Source organism: Schistocerca nitens, chromosome 4, assembly GCF_023898315.1.
Source record: "Schistocerca nitens isolate TAMUIC-IGC-003100 chromosome 4, iqSchNite1.1, whole genome shotgun sequence".
NCBI lineage: Eukaryota > Metazoa > Arthropoda > Insecta > Orthoptera > Acrididae > Schistocerca > Schistocerca nitens.
This window is the reverse complement of record NC_064617.1, coordinates 530,497,119-530,503,497: the sequence shown is the minus strand read 5'-3', so window position 1 is coordinate 530,503,497 and position 6,379 is coordinate 530,497,119. Positions and strand designations below refer to the sequence as shown.

Genomic DNA, 6,379 nt, shown 5'->3' with positions numbered 1-6,379 from the left:
ACATTTGCACGATATTACAGCGTAACTACAGACTGTGGCATTCTAAATGACCTGTTTCACCTACTCTCTGTTTTTGGCTTCAGGCTGTTTGTATCGAATTCATGTCACCAGTTTTGTTCATGAAACGGACAGTACCTTCGGCAGCATAAGCCGCGATACAAGCCACTGCAGCCTCATTTATCAAGTTTATCCGACATGTGTTTCCGGAGAGTGTTCAAAACACGTGTCATACATGCATCTACATCTACATCTACATTTACATGGATACTCAGAAAATCATATTTAAGTGCCTGGCAGAGGGTTCATCGACAACCTTCACAACTCTCTATTATTCCAATCTCGTGTAGCGCGCGGAATTAACGAACACCTATATCTTTCCGTAAAAGCTCTGATTTCTCTTATTTTATCATGGTGATCGTTTCTCCATATGTAGGTCGGCGTCAACGAAATATTTTCGCATTCGGAGGAGAAAGTTGGTGATAGGAATTTCGTGAGAAGTTTCCTCCGCAACGATAAACGCCTTTGTTTTAATTACGTCCATCGCAAATCTTGTATCATTTCAGTGACACGCTCTCCCACATTTCGCGATAATACTACGAAATTAGAATCCAGTCGCATAACTGAGACGATATTCCATAATCACGCTATTTCACTACAAGCCGCTTGTGTGGTGCAGTGTCAAAAGCCTTCAGGAAATCCAGAAATACGGAATCAATGTGAAATCCCTTGTCAATAGCACTCAGCACTTCATGCGAGTAAAGAGCTAGTTGTGTTTCACAAGAATGATGTTTTCCAAATCCATGTTGACTGAGTGTAAATAGATCGTTTTCTTCGACATAATTCATAATGTTTGAATGCAATATATGTCTCAAAATCCTGCTGCATATCGACGTTAATTATATGGGCCTGTAATTTAGTGCATTAGTCCTACTACCTTTCTTGAATATTGGTGTCACCAGTGCAATATTCCAGTCTTTGGGTACGGATATTTCGTCAGACATATGGTTGTATATGATTGTAAAGTATGAAGATATTGCATCAGCATACTGTGAAATGAACCGAATTAGTATACTGTCTGGAGCAGAAGACTTGCTTTTATTAAGTGCTTTAAGTTGTTTCACTTCTCCGAGGATATCTACTAGTACGTTACTCATGTTGACAGCTGTTCTTGATTCGAATTCTGGAATATTTACTTCGTCTATTTTGTGAAGGCATTTCAGAAGGCATTGTTTAGTAACACAGCTTTGGCAGCACTGTCTTCGATAGTATCTCCATTGATATTGCGCAGAGAAAGCATTCAATGTGTCTTGCCGCTAACATACTTCACATACGACCAGAATCTCTTTGGATTTTCTGCCAGGTTTCGAGACAAAGTTTCGTTGTGGAAACTATTACAAGCATCTCGCATTGAAGTCCGCGCTAAATTTAGAGCTTCTGTAAAAGATCGCCAATCTTGGAGACTTGGCGTTTGTTTAAATTTGACATGTTTCTTTCGTTTTTTCTGCAACATTGTTCTGACCCGTTTTGTGTACCAAGGAGGATCAGTTCCGTCGTTTGTTAATTTATTTGGTATAAATCTCTCAGTTGCTCCCAGTACTATTTCCTTGAATGCAAGCCACATCTGGTCTACACTTACATTGTTAATTTGGAAGGGAACACGTGAGGCAATACTAACCGTACGACTTATCTTAGAAGAAAGATTAAGGAAAGGCAAACCTACGTTTCTAGCATTTGTAGACTTAGAGAAAGCTTTTGACAACGTTAACTGGAATACTCTCTTTCAAATTCTGAAGGTGGCAGGGGTAAAATACAGGGAGCGAAAGGCTATTTACAATTTGTACAGAAACCAGACGGCAGTTATAAGAGTCGAGGGGCATGAAAGGGAAGCAGTGGTTGGGAAAGGAGTGAGACAGGGTTGTAGCCTCTCCCCGATGTTATTCAATCTGTATATTGAGCAAGCAGTAAAGGAAACAAAAGAAAAATTCGGAGTAGGTATTAAAATTCATGGAGAAGAAGTAAAAACTTTGAGGTTCGCCGATGACATTGTAATTCTGTCAGAGACAGCAAAGGACTTGGAAGAGCAGTTGAACGGAATGGACAGTGTCTTGAAAGGAGGATATAAGATGAACATCAACAAAAACAAAACGAGGATAATGGAATGTAGTCAAATTAAATCGGGTGATGCTGAGGGGATTAGATTAGGAAATGAGACACTTAAAGTAGTAAAGGAGTTTTGCTATTTAGGGAGTAAAATAACTGATGATGGTCGAAGTAGAGAGGATATAAAATGTAGACTGGCAATGGCAAGGAAAGCATTTCTGAAGAAGAGAAATTTGTTAACATCGAGTATAGATTTAAGTGTCAGGAAGTCGTTTCTGAAAGTATTTGTATGGAGTGTAGCCATGTATGGAAGTGAAACATGGACGATAACCAGTTTGGACAAGAAGAGAATAGAAGCTTTCGAAACGTGGTGCTACAGAAGAATGCTGAAGATAAGGTGGGTAGATCACGTAACTAATGAGGAGGTATTGAATAGGATTGGGGAGAAGAGAAGTTTGTGGCACAACTTGACTAGAAGAAGGGATCGGTTGGTAGGACATGTTTTGAGGCATCAAGGGATCACAAATTTAGCATTGGAGGGCAGCGTGGAGGGTAAAAATCGTAGAGGGAGACCAAGAGATCAATACACTAAGCAGATTCAGAAGGATGTAGGTTGCAGTAGGTACTGGGAGATGAAGAAGCTTGCACAGGATAGAGTAGCATGGAGAGCTGCATCAAACCAGTCTCAGGACTGAAGACCACAGCAGCAGCAACTGAATTTTTATCTGCTTTTTTGAACAGGTGTATTATTCGTTTATGTTTGGTGGATTTGGGGGTTACAGTATACAGTCTCGTTGCGACAACCCTGTGTTCACTAATCCGTAATCCGTTTTGAAGCTCCTTATTAACTCAGGATTATTTTTTGCAAAGAGGTCAAGTGTGGTTTCACAACCGTTTCTATTCACGTGGACTCATGAATTAACTGCTCAAAATTATTTTCAGAGAATGTGTTTAGCACAATTCCGGATGATATTTTATGTGTACCTCCGGAATTGAAAAAGTACTTTCTCCAGCTTATAGAGGGTAAATTAAAGTCACCAACAACTATAATTGAATGAGTAGGGTACATATTTGAAAACAAACTCAAGTTTTCTTCGAACCTTTCAGCAACTGTATCATCTGAATTTGGAGGTCGGTAAAAGGATCTAATTGTTATTTTATTCCGGTTGCCAACAATGACCTCTGCCCATACTAAATCACAGGAAGTATCTACTTCAATTTCGCGACAAGTTAAACTACTGACAGCAACAAACACGCCACCGCCAACCGTGTTTAGCCTATCATTCCGGAACACCGTTAGGCTCATCGCAAAAATTTCGGCTGAATTTATCTTCGGATTTAGCCAGCTTTCAGTGCCTATAACGACTTGATCACCAGTGCTTTCTATTAGCTCTTGGGGCCCACAGCTACGACAGTTTACAACAGTTTTACCGATGGTTCCTGTTATCTGCGTTCTTCCTGTGTTGGTCCTGCTCCCTTTGTGATTGAAGCCCTTTTTGTTCAAAAAAATGGTTCAAATGGCTCTGAGAACTATGGAACTTAACATCTGTGGTCATCAGTCCCCTAGAACTTAGAACTACTTAAACCTAACTAATCTAAGGACATCACACACATCCATGCCCGAGGCAGGATTCGAACCTGCTTCCGTAGCGGTCACACGGTTCCAGACTGAAGCGCCTAAAACCGCACGGCCACACCGACCGGCTAGCCCTTTTTGTGTTTCCCGAGACCCTCTAACCTACAAAACCGCCCAGTCCACGCCACACAGCGACTGCTACCCGTGTAGCCGCCTCCTGCGTGTAGTGCACTCCTGACCTATTCTGCGGAACACGAATCCCACCCTATGGAGCAAGTGGAGGAATCTGCTGCCTACACGGTCCCAGAACTGTCTGAGTGTCTGATTCAGATCCTCCACTCGGCTCTGAACCAGAAGTCCGAAATCGGTCCTGTCGACTGCAGCAAATGGTCTGCATTCATCTCGCAAGCAAGACTGACAGCCTTTACCATTCCTGTTAGCTGCTCGAAACCATAGAGAATCTCCTCCGATCCAAAGTGACACACATCATTGGTACCGATGTCAACCACCACCTGCAGTTGGTTGCACCCTGTGCTCTTCATGGCATCCAGAAGAACCCGTTCAACGTCTGCAATGACTCCACCCGGTATGCACACGGAGTGCATATTTGCTTTCTTCTCCTTCTTGGCAGCAATGTCCCTAAGGGGCCCCATAACGCGCCTAACGCTGGAGCTCCCAACTATCAATAAACCCACCATCTGTAAGTGTCCGGATCTTGCTGGCTGAGCCTCTGAAACAGGACATGCGACAGCATCTAGCTGAGCTTCAGTATCAGCCACAGACAGCACCTGGAACCTTTTGGTTAGACTAACCGGTGGGAAGTCTTTCGCTGCCTGCTACGACCTGGGGCGACCTCCCACTCGACCACAGATGAGTGGTCAACCTCAGTGCGAGCAGTAACTGGGCTGGCCACAGGTGAGGAACGATCGGAGGACTCGGACTTGTTGGCCGTCCGTTGAATCCCCACGGCCAGTCCACAACAGTGGTGCCCATCCACTGCAGCCTCAAGCTGTGTAACCGAAGCCATCACAGAGTGGAGCTGAGAGTGGTCACCAACTCGGATCGCATCAGCACACAACACTCACGGCACCTATGAATACTAAAGACCGTGGAAAACTAAACTACCCTGGTAAGTGGACTATCGCAAGTGCTGCAGAACTCTACTGTAGACGTTGATGAAAACTCAGGAACTGTGTCTAATAGATTAATACACAGAGATTCGAAAACCTAATTACCGAAGCACTCAGGTGAAAATAATCCGCCCCTAATAGGAACCTGTAAAATGTCACAAAATCGGTTTACTTTACAACGAAAACGCGAGAACTGTGGCTATTAGATATTAAATTAACACCTACAAACTCAAGAAACTAAACTATCAAAGCACACATATGAAATTATGTAATTTGCTTCTTGTTAGGAACTCGTAAAAATCGGTTACTACCCTGTTGCTGCGTCTGTCTCGGCCGGCTGCTGCTGCCTGAAAGGATTGCAATCCTTGCATATACTAGCATGTCGGACGGTGACGAATGAAATCTTATTAAAATGCTGGGATTTAGTCCAGATAATATCAATAACGTTGCTTGATGTAGTTCTTAACAAATTCTCCAGTCTCCCCCACTTTTTTTTATATTTCACAGTGCCTAATCTCTAAAGTAACGTGTGTGGTATGGATAGGTAACACGTTATCCAATATTTATCTGTGCATACATTCGCAGTACATCCAAATGCACTCACGCCCAGGATCTGGATAATCTTGGGCATCATACTCGGTCGTGAATCTCCCTGGAAGATTAAAACTGTGTGCCGGAACGAGACTCGAACTCGGGACTGCCTTTCGCGGGCAAGTGCTCTACCATCTGAGCTACCCAAGCACAACTCACGCCCCGTCCTCACATCTTTACTATTGCCAGTACCTCGTCTCCTACCTTCCAAACTTTTGAGAAGCTCCCCTGCGAACTTGCAGAACTAGCACTCCCGAAAGAAAGGATATTGTGGAGACAAGTTTAGAAGGTAGGAGACGAGGTACTGGCAGAAGTAAAGCTGTGAGGACGGGGCGTAAGCCGTGCTTGGGTAGCTCAGATGGTAGAGCACTTGCCCACGAAAGGTAAAGGTCCCCAGTTCGAGTCTCGATCCGGCATACGGTTTTAATCTGTCAGGAAGTTTCATTTCAGCGCACATTCCGCTGCAGAGTGAAAATCTCATTCTGGAAACATCCCCCAGGCTGTGGTCAAGGCATGACTCCGCAATATCCTTTCTTTCAGGAGTGCTGGGTTGTGCAAGGTTCTCAGGAGTGCTTCTGAAAAGTTTGGAAGATAGGACACGAGGTACTGGCAGGAGTAAAGCTGTGATGAGGTAGCGTGAGTCGTGTTTGGGTAGCTCAGATGGTAGAGCACTTGCCCTCGAAAGGCAAAGGTCCCGAGTTCGAGTCTCGGTCCGGCACATAGTTTTAATCTGCCAGGAAGTTTCATGTCAGCGCACACTCCGCTGCAGAGTGAAAATCTCATTCTGGAAATATCCCCCAGGCTGTGGCTAAGGGCCGGCCGGAGTGGCCGTGTGGTTCTAGGCGCTACAATCGGGAACCGAGTGACCGCTACGGTCGCCGGTTCGAGTCCTGCCTCGGGCATGGATGTGTGTGATGTCCTTAGGTTAGTTAGGTTTCATTAGTTACAAGTTCTAGGCGACTGATGACCTCAGAAGTTAAGT

The 6,379-nt window shown here is 44.2% G+C and overlaps 1 non-coding gene across 1 annotated transcript; it reads left to right on the top strand.

Moving 5' to 3' along the window:
• The first annotated feature begins 6,042 nt into the window (after positions 1-6,042).
• Positions 6,043-6,117, top strand: Trnas-cga (transfer RNA serine (anticodon CGA)). The gene has a single exon. It is a non-coding gene; the product is annotated as a tRNA-Ser (tRNA).
• Positions 6,118-6,379: the final 262 nt, after the last annotated feature.